General features: G+C 29.7%; 1 long non-coding RNA gene across 3 annotated transcripts; it reads left to right on the top strand.

The window, feature by feature from the left end:
• The first annotated feature begins 1343 nt into the window (after positions 1-1343).
• On the top strand, positions 1344-5389 carry LOC124917301. 3 transcript variants are annotated; one of them, XR_007097113.1, is made up of 10 exons: positions 1344-1797; positions 2681-2835; positions 3159-3323; positions 3428-3590; positions 3756-3830; positions 3970-4143; positions 4276-4341; positions 4423-4527; positions 4991-5059; positions 5138-5389. It is a non-coding gene; the product is annotated as an uncharacterized LOC124917301 (long non-coding RNA). The 3 variants fall into 3 exon arrangements; XR_007097114.1 differs by lacking the exon at positions 2681-2835 and having other exon boundaries at positions 5138-5385; XR_007097112.1 differs by having other exon boundaries at positions 1344-2835; positions 5138-5385.
• Positions 5390-18530: the final 13141 nt, after the last annotated feature.

The raw sequence follows: 18530 nt of genomic DNA, 5'->3' as shown, positions 1-18530 counted from the left end.
TAAACCTCGTATGCACCCATTTGATCCATAGTGACTCTTGATTGTGCTCCAAAGCCGACAGATGCTTGAAGGTGAGAGTTTTGTTCCACTCGATACAGTTATTCAAGCCGATGCCTCTCTCGTCCTTCAGTTTGCAGAGAGCAGTCCATTTGACTTTTTTTCCTCCTCTTCCGCTACTTCCCCATATAAAGTTTCTCATCAGTGTATCGAGCTCCTTCATTACGTTCTTCGGAATGACCATTTGTTGTGCCCAATAGCCAACTATACCCATGACCACGGTTTTGATAAGTTCGATCCTCCCTGCAAGTGACCATCTTCCACACTCGAAATTACTCTCACATATATATTAATAATACTTCTTCAAATTTTCACCCCATGAAATTCAAATATTTGTATTTATGTCAATTATAAAAAAATAGTTAATTTATATTTATATAATTTTATATGAATTTATAACTCCAATACTTGTATTACCATGAATTAAAAAACAAGAAGTAATCAATTATAAAAAAAAGTGATAAGTGGAGGAAAATTGAGAGAATGTGTGAGAGAATGACGTGTCACCACGTCACTAGTTGGAAAAAGGATAAAGAGTGAAAAGAAAGAAATTTTGTAATTTTTTAAGTGAATCAAATTATGCCACTCAATTCTCACTCCCAAATTCTTTCTCTCAATTCTTTCTCTTATAAAAAATAGTTAATTTATATTTTTATAATTTCATATGATTTATTAATTTATAACTAGAGGATGAATAGGCATTACAACAAAAAATGATTTTCGACGACGCTTATATGCCAACGCATATTAAGCGTGGGTAAAAGTTAAAAGAAAATAAACTTTTGCCAATCTTTATACCTCTACAACCACCTTTATTTTTCTTTATATACAAACTTTTTTAATAACCTTACAATTTAACTATTCTAAATTTTAATATTTGTTATGTTTTATTTTTAAACTTTAAAAATATTTTATTTCATTATTTTAATATTTTTAAAATTATATTTGACTTAAAATTTATTAATCATAAAATTTTATTATTATTTTTTATATGACATATTTTTTTTTATTTTTTATAATATTATTAAATTTTTTTTATTAATTTTTTTATTAATTATTATTTAAATTTAATTAATGTAAAATAAAAAATAATATAAACTAAAAATAAATTAATTAAACATTATATATATATTTAAGAATAAAAATTAACTTATTTATTTTTTAAAATTAAGAATTATTCTTTTGTAGGTATATAAAAAAGCCCAATTCCAAGCCTTTTGTCATTTTCTATCATAATAGTTCTTTTTCCGCAGCATCAGCAAGTTAGTCTCTCCATTCATCTCTTTCTTTGTAGGTTAAATATTCATCTCATCAAATACTTCCATTCTTGATTCTTCGACATTCTTCACACTAGCTAGATCTAGATCTGTATTCCGATTCATCTTGATTATGCTCATCCTTCCTCGCCTTCAAGTCAAACGTAAACGTCAATGATAACAAAAAAGACGTTTCTATAAATTCTCTCATCAATGGGAAACTGTAATGGCTGTCTACAGTCACGCAAGGGCGGTTACAGAGTCGATAACGGAGCTATCCTTAATGATGCTAAAACCCTAACTGATAAGCATAAAGGCCAAGATCAAAGAATGGAATAAGCTAAATCTAAAATGGATTCTCCATCTATGCCTTCTGTGAACGTCGATTCTTCTCTCCGAGCTCTCGCTGGTCAAGCTGAAGGTTTCGGCCGCTCTGCCATCGGCGGTCTTCACGGTCCACTTTATCACGTTACTACTTTGGAATGTCAGTTTATTCCTGGTTTCTCTATCTCTACAGTTCAATTGAAGCATGATAATGTTTGATCTGAATCTCTAGATAGTTTATTATGATTTCATAACGATTTCTTCTTTTGTTTATTACGGTAATTGAACTCGATTGTTATTTGTGAATAATTTAATCATTCCATTGACACATTTATGGCTTACTCTGCTGGTTAGTAGCTTAATAGCATTAGAATTGATAATCCACCATTGAAGTTGTATATATTAAGCACAAGCTTAATGATATCTACAGTTGAATTGAAGTATAATATTATTTGATCTGAATCTCTGGAGAGTTTATTATGAGTTCATAACGAATTCCTCTTCGGTTTGTTACAGAAATTGAACTCAATTGCTATTTATGAATAATTTCATCCTTCCATTGACATATTCATGGTTTATTCTGCTTGTTGGTAGCTTAATATCATTAGAAATGTTAATCCACTATTGAAGTTGTATATATTAAGCACAAGCTTTATGATCTCTATAGTTGAATTGAAGCATACTATTCTTTGATTTGAAACTCTCGAGAGTTTATGATTTCATAACCATTTTTTCTTCTAGCCAGTTAATTCTGATAATGTTATTGTTGGATCTCTTTACTATATTCCTTTAAATTCAGGTGCGTATCAATATAATCATTCTTTTTGATTTCTTGATCTATTATTGCTTGATTGAAACATATTTTAATGTTTTTTACTTTTTTTTTCAAATGTTTGCAGTTCCTAGTGAGCCATTATATCCTGTAGAGAGCTTGGTACTAGTGCATTTATTGATATCTTATAGGCTTATTGAATATGATTATCATTTTGTCAATATACTTGGAATGAAATTATCATTAGATTTTTTTTCTCAAATCAATTCAGAGGCTGAAACAGAGTTCCATAACTTCTTTCAACAAGGATACTCTAAGAAGGTTTGCAGAAACAGTCTCATTGGATCCAGCAAAACATATGTCGTGGCTTGTTTAAAACATTATTTTTCTTGGTCTTATTGGATTCATCGATGGAGCAGAAGATTGGTATCTTTTTATTTTGTTTCCTTTCAATTACAAATTAGTTTTTTTCCCTTTCTATCATACCTGATTTTTGGTGTTAAGTTCTGGCTTAATTTTGTTATATTATGAAGTTCCTTCATTTGACAGAGATAAAGTTCATCATTTTGTCTCTTCCAATCAATGTAGTTTCTCCATTATTTGGATTTTAGAATGCTTCTGGGCCGATAAGAAGTTATAAGCTTAGATCATGTTTTTAGATGGAATTATGATACTGGAACCCTTGATACTTTTTATTTCTCTTATTACATTTTTTTTATTCTTTTAACTTATGACACTTCCATTAATAGACAAGCATAATAATTATGGATGGAGACTGCAATATATTTTTGGAGCAACTTTTTCAAGTCAATATTGGTGCCAATTTGAGACAATTCAATGTTGAGATATTGCTTGCCTTGTTCTGGAGGTTGCTGGAGAAATTTTTTACTACGGTTTCATCAGGTTTCTACAAGGTTTGTAGTTTTTTGTTTATTTATTTTCTGTTCTCATCATCTTTGGAACAACCCACATCTAATTATCTTATATAATTCAACCTTCTTTGTTAAAACTATGATAGGTGAAAGTGGAAAATGGAGTCACTTTCTCGGGGAACTGCTAAGCTTAATGGTTGAATTTAAAACATTGTTACTATCTGATAAAAATGTGCTTTTCTCATTTTTTACATCTGTTCTGGGCTGCTCACGCAATAATCTTCTATTGCTAGAAACAATTGGAGAAAGGTCTTTAACTGATTTTATAGTACTTTTTTTGTTCATCTTATACATATTCCAGGCCATTGTATGATCTTTTCCTCTCCGTTATAGTTTTTGGTACTTTATGCCTATACCATAGAGAGTTGCATGACTTTACTATAATATTTAGTAACCACATCCCATTCTTTTCAGGTTTGAAAAATCTAAAAAGAATCAGATCATGCATTCCATTGTTGGCTTTTCTCTAACCTTCCTTCTTTTGCACTGGTAAGTTGTCAAAGGTTCTTAATTTCTTTTGCTTGTTGTACACTTGTATTACTGCTGTGCTTGAGCATATATCTTTTTTTATAATTGAGATCTTTGTTAACAAACTTGTGTTCCCCCGCCCTCTCCCTTCACTTTACAGCTAAACATCCTTTCTTTGGTCAAAGGAGTGGATGGTCAACTCTTACATGTAAAAGATGTTAAAATATTGGCTAGCATTCTTTTGAAAAGGCGCCATGAATATCATATTCAACATGCAGAGTCTTGTCAAAAGTTGTCAAAGACAGAGGTTTATATCCTCTGCCTTCTACTAGAGGTATGTGAAGTTGCATAGAATTTAAAGGTATGTGAAGTTGCATAGAATTTATTGTTTGCATTTATGTAGGTTATTATTATATGGTATTTCAAAGTAGGAAAAATATCTAAATTATTATTCTCTGATTGGTAGACCTGTGCTGAATTTGTATCTTCTTCACCTGATGAATGTGAAGACCTACTATTGGAGGTGTTGCAGGTAAAAGATTTAATACCTCAATTCTTGTAGCTACAAAGTCCATTATATATTTTTCTCTTGACAACTGTTTTGCATTAGCAGCAGGGTGAGCCAGCCTCTAAAGATCCAGCTGTTTTGCTGCCTTTCATAATTGTCTTGAGGAGTCTCACTAACTCATCTTTTGGAGCTATGAGTAATAAAAATCAGGTTATTTTAATTCTTTTTACTATTTTGTTGAATTGGCTATTCAAATACTAAAAATTCTTTCCCCCAAATTTAAAATACTTATGAACCCTCTAGGGAAGCTCAAGTGGCAATGGGTGTTATCTTGGAGACCAATGGTCTCAGGTTGATTCCCACTTGAACTCCCTGATCATGTAAAACCTCAAAAACTTATTTCTTTGTATGTCACTGGATTCTCAATACCTGAGTAATGCTACTTTCTATTTAGAAGTGGTCAATAGTTTTCTCTTTATGTGTTTAGAGGTGGTTGCTGAGCCAAAGCAGATTCCTCCTTTTCAGAATGAATTGATTAACTCATTGACTGCCTCTTTGATTGACTCCTCAACTAAGGAGAATGATACATTAATTGATACATAACTTTTATGATTTTTTGTCGTCAAACAATAAGTTTTCATATTTGTCAAGCCAAATATGTTTTTTTTTACAGTTATGCTTAAGTCAGATGATGAAGTTGAGAATGTGATTGCAAAAGTATAGAATGGAATGTCTGAAAAAGGTTCAATGCTTTTACGAATCTTAAATGACTATTTTGCTGTTATTTGTATAAAAGTTTAATGAAATTTGTTTTTGACAGATGTGGTTGCAGGTCAAAAGAAAATTATTTCAGAGGTTGTTGGTATGAAGGTGGGAAGACCTGTCTCTCTTTCCAAGTTTGGTACCAACTGTGGAGGCCTTTTATTTTTTTATTATTGATTATGTTTTGTTTGTATTTCCAGCTTTTCGAACTTAACTGCAGCTTCAAGCAATCTGATTTAGCTAAAAATCAGTTAGAAAGTTTAGACAGATGCATGTAGAGAAGTTGTTAAAAGAATTCAAATAATTTGTATTTTATGAGATAGTTTTATTGTAAAAATTTATATTAATTTTTTTATAATTAAAAATGTCAATAATTAGTATAAATTAAATTTTCTTGATTATTAATTTAATTTAAAAAAATATTCAGATAAATTGTCAAAAAAAAATTAATATTATAATATAAAGAATGGTTAAAATGAAATAGACTTTTAGCAACGCTTAAATTAATGTTCCTGACGCTTATTTAAGCGTCGTTATAACTTGCGCCCACCTTACTTCTGGCGACACAAGAATAAGTGTCGGTAATATTTTTAGCGACGCTTTTAAGGATTGACAGAAGCCTTTTTAAGCGTTGCCAAAAGTGGTTTTTTTTTGTAGTGAGGGGTAATAAGTTATTTTTATTACCTTAGATTTAATAATCAATAATTGAGAATTATAAATACTTATTTTTTCTTTATTGAATTCCATCGGTATGGCTCATTGCAAAAGTCCACTATAATATTTAGATCAAAATATGTTTTAATCTTACTTAAAGCTTTCGAATAGTATCAAAACAAAGATGGAGAAAAATTGGTAAAACGAAGGAGAGAAAATAATGTGGCGCAATCTAATTGGTTGAAAAAATAAAATAATTTTTCTTTATTCTCTCTTCAAACTTTTTTTTTCAATCATTAAGAATGTGAAGTCACTCTCTCTCAAATTCTTTCCTAAATTTTTCTCCCTTATTAGTCCTCTAGTATCAAATAATAATTTTTTGATATGAAATATTAATTAAATATCTTATCTTTTCTTTTAAGTTTGGTAATCTTTGGTATTGGAATTGACATTGAAATTGGAGGGTTCAATTTCAAATTTTATGTTTGTATACCTTTTATTATTAAAAATTAGAATTAGAATTTCAATAGAATTAAATAGAATTAAATCTACTGTAATTTTTAGGTTTGAATTGTAATTATTTTTTAAAATATTTTTTTAATGTTTTTCTAACAAAAATAACTTATTATTTTATAATTTAAAATACGTTAAAAATTTTCAATGAATATTTTTTTTTTGGAATTTAAGATGTTAAAATATTGAACAGATATATTTTTTTTAATATATGAAGTTAACATGCATGTTGAATTATTAAATTATTTTATTAATTTCTTTTCAATATTTTAAAACAGATTTTTATGATGCCTTTACAATCTTAGAAAACATATTTTTATAAAAAAACGTCAAAATTAAATTATTTTGTTAATCTAAGTAATTTAACTTTAACCCTTCTTCATTAGGTTTTACATCAATTATGTTTTTTCAATCTTAGAAAATAGATTTTAGTGATACCTTAACATCTTGGAAACAGTTTTTTCTCATTTTCTATATTTACTCATTTTAAACTGAAAAATATATAAACTTTTTAATATATAGTCAAAATAGAGTTGTAATATATTAAAAACTGATATCTTATAGTCGAATATATATGATTGAGTCAAATAACACAGCTAAATCTATGCAGATTTAAACAATTTTGAAATTATAATGTTTATCAGTTTTACTTTTAAACTATATATTTATTTTTTTAAATATTGAGTATAATTATTATTATAATATATATATGAGAAAGAAATATGTATATGAATAAAAAATAAACTTTTTACTATTTTTGAGTTGTTCTTTATTGTTAATTATATTTATTAAATAATTAATTTTTAAGTATTGTCTATTTAATGCAAAATTTATTTAGTTTAAAAATTATTTATTATTAATATTTTTAAACTTGAAATTTATATCTTTATTTAATAAAAAAGTCACTTGGGTTTATATTTTTATACTTAATTTTGTTTAATTAAATCTTTACTACTTTAAATTATGTAGGATATTTAAAAAATATATCAAGTTAACCTAATATTCATTTAAAAATCCAATTGGACGAATATTTTGTATGGCAAAATCTAAAATATAACTTCACTTATAATAGATTTTAAATTTATCTATAAACAAGTCGTAATGTTTGGTTGGTGGTACAATGTATAAATTATACCAATATTGTTATAATAGGGTGTTTTATTTTATTGTTTTATTATTAATATAATTTATATCCCTATATAATTTATACATCATATTTCGTATAAAATGATAACTAGTCTCATAAGCATAACATTATTCTTATATTACTTAATTTTAATTTCTTATTATACTTTATTAATATTATATATAACTTATTATAAAATAACATATTAATTATATTTTATTTAGTTTTAATATTATTATTAAATATAATCATTTTTTAATTTTTTCTTAGTACAATATTTTTTATACATAAGATAAAATAATAAATAATATTATTTATAATATAAGTAAATATATAAATAATAATAATAATTTTAAATTAATATTTATACAACTTATAGTACATTCTTTTATATATATATATATATATATATATATATATATATATATATATATATATATATATATATATATATATATATATATATATATATATATATATATATATATCCGACCCTAAATTATAAACCATACACCATTTTATAATTCATACCAAATATCAATAACATATACAATTTATACTATCCTATTTGGTTACAATTTATACCTTTATACAACTTATACTTGTATAATTTGTAGGTACAAAACTTGGTGAAATACAATGCATGAACATATTTAATACTTATTGAATAAATAATTATTACACTTAATCATTTTTAATCATAAGCTTTAAAATACTTAGAAAAATATTTATAAAACTCATCAAATTCATAACATAAAATTTTTAGTTTAAAAATATATAAAATTCACTGTAAATAAAATAAACTAAATATGTATTGTGGGATGTAAATGTAATTGTAATTGGTATAATTTCTCTCAAAATGTGATTAACTGATATATACCATATTATTTAGGTAATTTGATGATTAACTTTAATATTAAATAAATTATGATATTTCAAGAAGTATGGTCTAAGAGACTAAAGATGTTAGTATTTAATTTTCAGTTATAAAAATAATATTTATTGTAATGAATTCAAAATAATAATATTTAATTATTATAATTAAGTGTCAAAGTGGTGGTCATCCATCACTTATATTTAACAAAAATAATTTTTATTGTCGACACTAATTCATTGGTTTGCTCGGTTTATCTATTTCTTCACTTATTATTATTTGTGTGATTGTTGAATATTTTACATTAAAATTTTAGTCTTTATTTGATCCAGGCGTGACAAACTAACACCCATGCCCGACGATTCCATGATGAAGGTCCTAGTCAAGTCATAAAATGGTCAACCGTGCTTCCAACACAAGAAACAATCGCAAGACACTCACGGGTGAAAAAAGAACGTGTAGCACGACTTGAGGTTTTGGCCTTCTTCCCTAAGACGACAACGACGACAACATGAAAATTTTCCACCTTTTGAAAAAGACAACTTTTCTGTTTCTCAACCATTTGTTTTCATTTAAAAAGAGAAATGATCGCGAAAGGACCATGATCATTTCTCATAATTCCTTGCATGAAACTAGCGACTGAACATGTCCGATTTGTCCGATGAATGTTTGAAATATTTTTGAGAAATCGGGGATCTAAAGTTGTTTGGTGTTCACTTGATGCAAGGTTGTCCTTCACACGTCCATTACATCATTTGTGGTAGACGGTCGAGGCTAGAGAGAGTTTAGAGCAGATAAAAAAAGCTATTGTTGTTCTTAGAGCTCTCGAGATTTTTTACTTTTGTAGTTAGAATTCTATGTTCGTGTTCTAGTCAATTAGAGTGTGTTCCTTGACTCTTTTGAAAAATGTGTACCGATTTCGAGTAACGCTTCTTGATCACAAGTATTTGCATTTTTTTATAGTTTAGATTTAGAATATATGACAACAACGTAGACGAATGCTCCTCTGAATAAATTGATACCAAAACTAAACACGCGTTTATGTTTCAATTCATCTTTAGATGCATGTTATAGGATGAAATAAATCAATAAAGTGTAAAATAATATTCTTTTAAATGGTGAAGAGTTTAAATTAGAGACCGTGTAACCAAGCACCGAACTTAGAATAAAATCTATAAAACGCGTTTGAACACGCATAATATTTTTCTTTCATAATTTATCGATGAGTAAAATATGTTGCGACTCTAAAAAAGTCAAAACTAGTCCAAAACGAAAGTTTTTAAATTCACTCTAGTTGCACCTACCATTTTAATTTATCGTTTCATCAAGATGATATCGTCCCTAAAACTTCATCTTATGTCGAAGATTATCAATATAAGTTATTTCTACCTTTTTAGTTTTGTAGCTGTAAGTTATATGTATTTAGGTTTTTCAGTAAACAATTTTATGTGCAAGGTCATATAAGGCCATGTACATCGTCTTATAAGGCCACGTGCATCACATTTTGTGTTAAAAAAAATTAGTTTTTTCATTTAAAAATGTCATGTGCAGAACGTTATAAGGCCATGTGTAGCGCCTTATAAGGTCATGTGCAACACATTTTTTCTGTCAAAAAACATATTTATCCTTTTCATTTAACAATGCAATGTTCAGCTCCTTATAAGGCCATGTGCATCGCCTTATAAGGTCATAGGTACCGCCTTGTAAGGCAATTTGCAACACATCTTTCTTTTAAAAAATTATTTAATTTTTCAGTAAACAATGCAATGTGCATTGCCTTATAATGCAATGTGCATTGCCTTATAATGCAATGTACATTGCCTTATAAGGCAATGTGCAACACATTTTCTCTATTAAAAAAATATTTAGAGAAATGGAACTCTTTAATATAATCTGACTAAAGATTGTTGATATTGTAATTAACTTCTCAAATATTTTATTTTTTTAGTTACCTAGCCATATGATATATTAACATGAATATGGGACTTTGCAGATCTTCATTCTTATTGTTTAAAGTGAATATTTTTATTTTTTCCGCATCAACATGACACTCAAAAATTTCCAAATAATTGGAAACCTTCTATTGTTAAAATAGACAAAATTGGAGGATAAATATTTTACAGTTTCAAAACATATTTAAAATTTAATCGTTCAATTAACAAATAATCTCTTTCACTGTTTATAATTTTCTTACCTTGGTAAAATAGAACCAAGAATTTGTGGATTTCATGGAATGAATAGTCTGCCGCTTTAATAGTACAATTTCAGCTCAGAGTTTTAAAATTTTTATGACAATCACTAAAGAATAAAACATATTGTGGAATGTACTATATAAGACACATGGAGACTTATACTGGAGATGAAATAGAATGACATCATGACATTGTAATTTATACAGTTTTAACATGTTTGAATGTTTGAGAATTCTCTATACTAATTTGTAAGACTTGTTTTTGTAAAAGTAAAAAGAATAATTTAGACACTTAGAATAAAATACCGCGCAGTTATAAACTTAGAGCTCAACACTTTTAGGAGATTATTGCCAAAAATAAGTAGTGACTTATATAAGAAGATTAATAAACGAAGAATGCAGTCGAATAAATGAAAGTAGTGACTTGATGAAAGTTTGACATTTATAAAGATTAAAATTAATAAAATTTATATTTATATAAATAAAAATTTTAGTTTTAATAATCCATATGTTATTATTTATATAAATAAATATTTTAGTTTAATAATCCATATTTGTAGTTAGTTTTTTAACAAGAATATGACCTTATAGGGCGTTGCACATGGCCTTATAAGGCACTTCCCATGACATTAACTTTCACTAAACATATTATTTACATAAAAAACCCACAAATCTTTATAATGTCCTTAAAATGTTCATAAATACACATCATAATCTTATGTGTTGTGAATGAGATAGTAGACATTCACGTTTGTAGGGATGTGGAGCCGATGTTGACATTGAAGTTGTAAGCGAAAATAAAAACACAATTATAACACTTTTATTAAACATAACATAAATCACATAGAAAATAATTAAGATACTCAATAATGCCGCCAAACCATTTTTCGAAATCTTGAGGCTGATTTACTTACAATTTTCTCAATGAAAGTTTGTTTTAAAAAACAAATGTTGCACGCGACATTGTTAACTGAAAAAACTAAAAAAAAAAATTTAACAGAAAAAGTTATGCACATATAGCATTATAAAATGTTGCACATGAAATTGTTAACTTAAAAGCTATATATAATTTTAACAAAAAAAATGTATTGCGCGCTCATAGCATGATATGGCGCTACACATACCATTGTTCACTAAAAAGGCTAAAAAAAACTAACAGAAGTAATAAAAGTGATGAATAATGGACACTAGAATCTAGCAACCAAACTATAAAAGTAATAAAACGGTACATTTTTGGGTCAACAAATGATTTGTTTAATGCTTCATCTTTTGCGACGTTGTCTCTATTGTATTCCGAAAATAAAATCTTAAAAGTTCATTATCTATATAAAAAAGTTTGTGTATGACTATAACTGAAAATCTTACCATTTAGTGAAAGAATTTGTAGTATTTGAATTCACGTAATGAATAAATATTGGGTTTTTTTTGAAAAATGACTTAGCGTCACTTCATTAAAAGTTTCCAAAAACGGGAAAAAACCCACGAGTTTAAGAGATCATTCTAGACAGGCCTAGAATGATTTTGAAGTCATAACATTCTGATTAAAAGCTAAAAACGTAAATGAATTATCTAATTACAATGCTTTCAATTCTAGTTAGTTTAAAAAACGGTAAATTCCAGTTCATGCAGATATTCCAGTTTTGTTCCGTGCTTGGAAATCTTCTCCACGTTCCCGCGAGGGCGCTACAATCTGATATAATATATTTCCATAACTCTTCAATGCTCTTGCGGGTTCTGCCATATACCCTTGCATTCTGTTCTTGCCAAATGTTATACACCACTACTCCAAAACCGCACTTGAACACGCTACTTGTAAATTTATTTCCACTGTTTTGATTTCATTCCATTCGCTCGGGAAACATATTTGCTCCAGGCTTTTATAGAATCTGTCCCAAAGCTCCGAAGCAATTAAATAGCTCCGGAATATGTGATCTATAGTTTCTTTATTTCCTCTGTATAGAAGACAGCTCGCGTCCAGGATGCTCATATACTTGCTGATACGATCACGAGTGTTGAGTCTTTCGTAAAAGGCGAGCTATAGGATAAACTGGTGTTGAGGGATAATCTTCGTTGACCATACAAGATGAGCCCATTTTACTTTCAGCGTTTTTTTCCGGGTTACCTCTCATATTTTCTTCGATACTAGCTTCCCATTGTCCTTAGCTTTCCATTCATGAATATCCGGTATGTCGTATAGTTGTATGTTACTTATATGATCAAGTATCCTCTATCCTTCTGGATTTATTCTTAGGAGTGAGTCCCGATTCCCGTCTTTAATGTCTTTGATTTTTGCTTCTGCGCAGTCCCTTCTAATACGGATATTTTGAAACTCCTCCGTGTGGATGATAGACTAGTTTTCAAACCAGGAGTCGTGCAAGAATATAGTGCCTTTCCCTTCCCCTAGCCGGATGTCATAAAGATCTGCAATATTGCTTCTTAATTTAAGAATATTTTTGAAAGACCAGCCCATACCTTCATAAATTTTGCAGGTCCAGATGCTGATTTCGTATTTCATAAACCTCCTATTCACCCATTTGATCCATAATGACTCTTGATTGCGCTCCAAAGCCCATAGATGCTTGAAGGTGAGAGATTTGTTTCACTTGATACTGTTCTTCAAGTCGATGCCTCCCTCGTCCTTCAATTTGCAGAGAGCGGTCCATTTGACTTTCTTTCCTCCTCTTCCGCTACTGCCCCAGATAAAGTTCCTCATCAACGTGTTGAGCTCCTTCATTACCTTCTTCGGAATAACTATCTGTTGCGCCTGATAGCCAACTATGCCCATGACCACAGTTTTGATAAGTTCGATCCTCCCCTGCGAAAGAAAGTTTTTTTTGCTGTCTAGCCAGATATCGTGTGTTTTACCTTTTCAATCAATGGCTTGCAATGTGAGATCTCGATCTGCTTCGTAGTTAACGGAATTCTTAAGTACCTTACGGGAAAACTTCCTTCCTTGATGTCCATGATGTTGAAGATTTCCTACTTTGTTTCGTTCTTCACGCCTCCATAAAATGCCACATTTTTGCTTTCATTAATAGTTAAACTTGTAACCTCAGAAAAGAACGTTAGTGCAACCTTAATAGTTTTAATGGAATCAATGTCTGCGTGCGCTAGAATGAACAAATCATCAAGAAAACATAAATGGGTTACCTCCTCTACCTCACACAATGGGTGAAAGATGTATGGACGATTCTTTCGGAACATCGCGAAGATGCTCTCAAAGATCTCCATGATAGCTACAAAAATGTAAGAAGAGAGGGGGTCCCCTTGCCTTACCCCGTTTCCCCTCTTGAAATAGCCTCTTTGGACTCCATTGACGATAACAACAAAGCAAGATGATGAAACGCACTGCATAATCCAATCAATAAAATTTATAGGAAAAGTAGAAACAACCAGAAAGTCCCAAATGGCTTCCCATCTAACATAGTCAAAAGCTTTCTTGATATCTATTTTGAAAGCCACTCTTAGGGATATTTTCTTTTTCTCGTAGCCTTTTAAAAGGCTCTACATGAGAAGAATATTATGAGACATTGTCCTGCCGGGGATAAATGTAGATTGGTTAAGATTTATAATTTTTCCTATGACATTTTTAAATCGTTTAGAAATGATTTTTGAAATTATTTATAAATCACATTGCAGTAGGAAATTGGTCTGAAATATTGTACTACTCGGGTACCGTAGTTTTAAGGATCAAGATTAGGACCGCTGTAATCCATTGTTTTAACATCTTCCTATTCTTGAAAAACTCTAGAACCCATTGAGTAATTTCTTTACCCACAACCGACCAATTGTCTTTGATGAACTGTGCATTAAACCCATCATGACCCGGGCTTTTATTCCTATCAATATTAATTAGATCTTCTTTAACCAATACTGAGTTGGTTAAATTAGATAATAAATAAACTTATATATATAAACTTAATTAATTAAATTAGACAAAAATGTATACTGAGTTGTTTATTTTTTACCCAAATAGATAATAAATAAACTTTGTTTTGGAAAACAAATTAGCGTTATTTCATTAAAATTCTCAAAAGTGGGAGAGAGTCAAAATTAAAGTTAGACAATCTCTATTTTTTATTAAAAGGTGACAAACAACGACTCTAGAGTTCCTCATTAGAAACAACAAACACGCAAAAATTACAGTAAAAAACAACAAAAGCATACAAAGCCTACAGTTTTAAAATTCCGATTCTAGTGTGAACTTCCTTTTTGACTACTCTTACTCTACTTTAGAATCCCAATTTTCTTCCTCCAAACCCAATTTGCATTCCTCGAAATCCAACGATTATATTTATGTCGCATCCTCACCTGTTTGACTCTAGGCTTTACTATCAGTGATTGAATTATTGCATATGATATTGTTTGTTTGTGAGCTGCGCATTCAATGACTTCAACTTTGCCTGAGTTGTTTCGATCTACTTTTATAGTCTCCTATTCACTTTCCTTCACTTCTTTTCTATCACTTCCATCTGCTAATTTTTCATTTCTTTCATCCCCTGATTCTTCTCATTTTTCCCTCTAATTCTTCTTTATTTTCACCCTCTAATTCTTCTTCTTTATCTGATTCTTTATCTTCTCCTTCCTCTATTTTTTCATCTTCTACTTCTTTTGAATCCTCAACATTTTCATCTTCTTCTTCATATTTAATTTCCTCTAAATGTTTTCCAGTTCCTTTCAATTTCATTTTCCTAGACTTTCTCATTCTGCTCCTGAACTTTTAGGCTATAATTCTGTTGCTGAACTTTTATGATTTTCTGGTTTTCTTCAATTGTTTTTTCACATTGATTACTCACATGTTCAAAAGTATTGTAGAATGCACATCTATTTGGCCTCCATTCATATGAAATATCCATGACTGTGGGCTTACCTCTTCTATCAATAACTGTCATTTTTGCTGGTAGAGTACTTTTAGGGTGCACTTCAATGTTTATTCTAGCATATGTGATGTGTTCTCTTTCTTCCGTGATTGTGTCCATATATAATGGTTTTCCTAGTAGACTAGCAAAATGACTAAATGCTTCTGCATTGTACATATGAGCCAAAATGTTCCTTAGTTTGAACCAAATTTGAGCCGTTTCTTTCGGTTTGCTACATAGGTTCAATCCTTCAGACCATCTTTCCAGCTTCATAAAGTTTGACCCAACATAAGCATGCCCCAACTTTAGAATATTCTCCAAATTTGTTCCTTTCTTGAACTTTAGGAAATAAGATCATTGATATTTGCAGATACCTTTTCTAGTCCAATGTGCTCCCATTGCTTTAGCAAGGCATCCTTAGTGACCAGGAAAGATACACGATTTTTTCCTATATAGTTACCAACAACTACACATTCCCACTCTTTAATGCATTTCTCTTCAACTTCAAGGGGTAATTTAAAATCAAAAGGAGATTTGAGAATCTCAATCTTTGGTTTAAAATCCCCCAAGTAAATTTTGCCTTTGTATTGTACCTGAGTTTCAGCTTTCTATTTAGTGTTTTTCTTCCAAACTTCATTTACTTTCCAACTGGAGTTATTTCTGATAGTGTAATTCTTGGTTTTTAGGCACTTCATTAGCTCCTGCATTGTCTCTACAAACCAACTAACTATCTTATCATATTCTTCTTTTTTAATTAATTCCAGTTTTGAAGGTAGTGAATATTAAGTTGGGCTATAAACTGTTGAGTTTTTTTCTTTCTAAGAACAATCTCTTCTTTCTTCGCTTGAAACAATAATTTCGAAATTTGATTTTTTAGTCCGTAGAGATTAGCCATTTCAATATATTCAACCCACCATTTTCCATCTTTGTTGACTTCTGCTTGAATACTTTATGTCATTTTAGTTTTTTTTTCTGAAACTTTTCACTATTTTATTTCTGCTCTATTTCAGCATTATCAGAACTCTGTTTCTGCTCTATTTCAACATTCTCATAACTCTGTTTCTGCTTTATTTCAGCCATCACTTTCTTGCTTGTATCAATTTCCCCGAATTCTTTTACTTCTTTCGCCTTATTTTTGTTCTTTTTCCCCATTGATGAAGAGAAGAACACAGTAATAGAGAAGAGTAAATGCAGAAACATGAAAATTCAGAAACCCTAAAGATTTAACGACTAAATCTCTTCGAAAAACAACCTTCCAAAAACAACCAAGATTAGAGAACTAATCGACGCTCACAACTAGGAAACAAGCGTCCAGAAAAGATATCGATGCAATTCTAATAGATTTAGGGTTAGCGTCACTAACTTCGTGAATCATGTCGTTTGTGCTGATCGTGTTGTTCGTGTTGATCGTACTGTTCGTGCAGATCGTGTCGACCGTGTCGATCGTGTTTCAATCGACGAGCGACGTTTCTTGCTTTTGAATCTCCAAAGCTTTTCTCTTCCTTTTTAGAGGTGAGGAGAGTTTAGGTTCTGATAATAAGTAAACTTAATAATTGATAATTAAGAATTTTTTTGGGGGGGGTGGGGGGGGGGGGGACGACTTACCGTCATTTTATTAAAAATTCCCAAAAACGGGAAAAAAAAGCTACGAGTTTAAGAGATCATTCTAGATAGACCTAGAATGATTTTGAAGTTGTATCATTCAGAATAAAAATAAAAATGTAAATGAATTATCTGATTACATTGTTTTTGTTTCTAATGATTTTAGTAAATGGTAAATTTCAATTCTTGCTAATATTCCAATTATGCTTTGTACTTGTAACTTTTCTCCACATTCCTACAAGTGCGCCACAATCTGAGACTATGTCTCTCTATAATTCTTCAACATTTCTGCGGGTTCTGCCATAGACTCTTCATTACGTTCCTGCCAAATGTTGTAAACTACTTCTCCAAAGCCGCACTTGAATATGTTTGTTGTGAATCTATGTCTTTTTCTTTGAGCAGTGTTGCTTCTTTGATTTTTTTTCATTCCTTCGGGAAACTTATCAGCTTCAAGCTCTTAGAAAATCTGTCCCAAATTTCCAATACTATCCTGCAACTCCCAAACAAGTGATCAATGATTTCTTCACTTCCGTTTCATAGAAGACAACTCACGTCCGGGATGCTCATATACTTGTTGATACGGTCACGAGTGCTGAGTCTTTCCCAGAAGGAAAGCCATATGATTAACTGGTGTCGACGAATGATCTTGGTTGACCATACGAGAGGAGCACATTCTACTTTTTGTGTTTTTTCTCGGATTACCTTTCATATTCTCTTTGAGATCAGCTTCCCATTGTCTTCTGCATTTCATTCATGAACGTCGGATCTGTCTCAGAGTTGTATGTTACTAATATGATCTAGTATCCCCTGTCCTTCTGGATTTCTTCTCAAAAGCAAGTCACAGTCCGCGTCTTTTACGTCTTTAATTTTCGCCACTACGAAGTCCCTTCTGATACGTGTATTTTTGAACTCCTCTTTGTGAATGATTGACTGGTTTTCATACCAGGGATAGTGTCAGAACATATTAAGAAATTTAAATTAATAGAAAATATGTAATATCTCTTAATATTCACAATAGATAATAATTTGAAATTAAGTAGAAAATGTATAAGGAATATAATTATAATAACAAATATATAAATAATATACTGTCAAAACAAAAATTATGTCAAATTATGTATAAATTAAAAATTATCATATATAGTATAAACTACGGATAAATAAAAACAGATAAATAATATAAAAAAGAAAGTATAACAAAAAATAATTAAAAACAAAATATTTCATTTTCTAATCTTTTTTAAACAAAATAAATATTTAAAAAATACTTTTTTTAAAAAAATGTAGTAGTTGTTTAGAAATTCAAGTATTTAGTTTAAATATATTTTTACACACTAATCGGTCTTAATTCAGGTATTAATTCATCGCCATCATTAAGCTATTTATTACCCCTTCGCATTTTGCATCAACTAACTGAATTCCTACCATTTTATATAATTAAGCATTACCTATTATATAAATTTTTATAATTTATTCAAAACAAATAAAAAATTAATTTATCATCATTTTTTATTCTTATCCTTACTAAAATTTTCACCAAACTAGCGTGTTATTACTTTCACAATTATATATATAATTAGGTTAATTTAAAAGTGTCTAAATTATCGGGTCGAGAACTCTCTAGTTAATTTG

The sequence above is a fragment of the Impatiens glandulifera genome, unplaced genomic scaffold (genome assembly GCF_907164915.1).
Source record: "Impatiens glandulifera unplaced genomic scaffold, dImpGla2.1, whole genome shotgun sequence".
NCBI lineage: Eukaryota > Viridiplantae > Streptophyta > Magnoliopsida > Ericales > Balsaminaceae > Impatiens > Impatiens glandulifera.
Note: the sequence above shows the minus strand (reverse complement) of the source record. Positions and strands in the feature narration are given on the sequence as shown.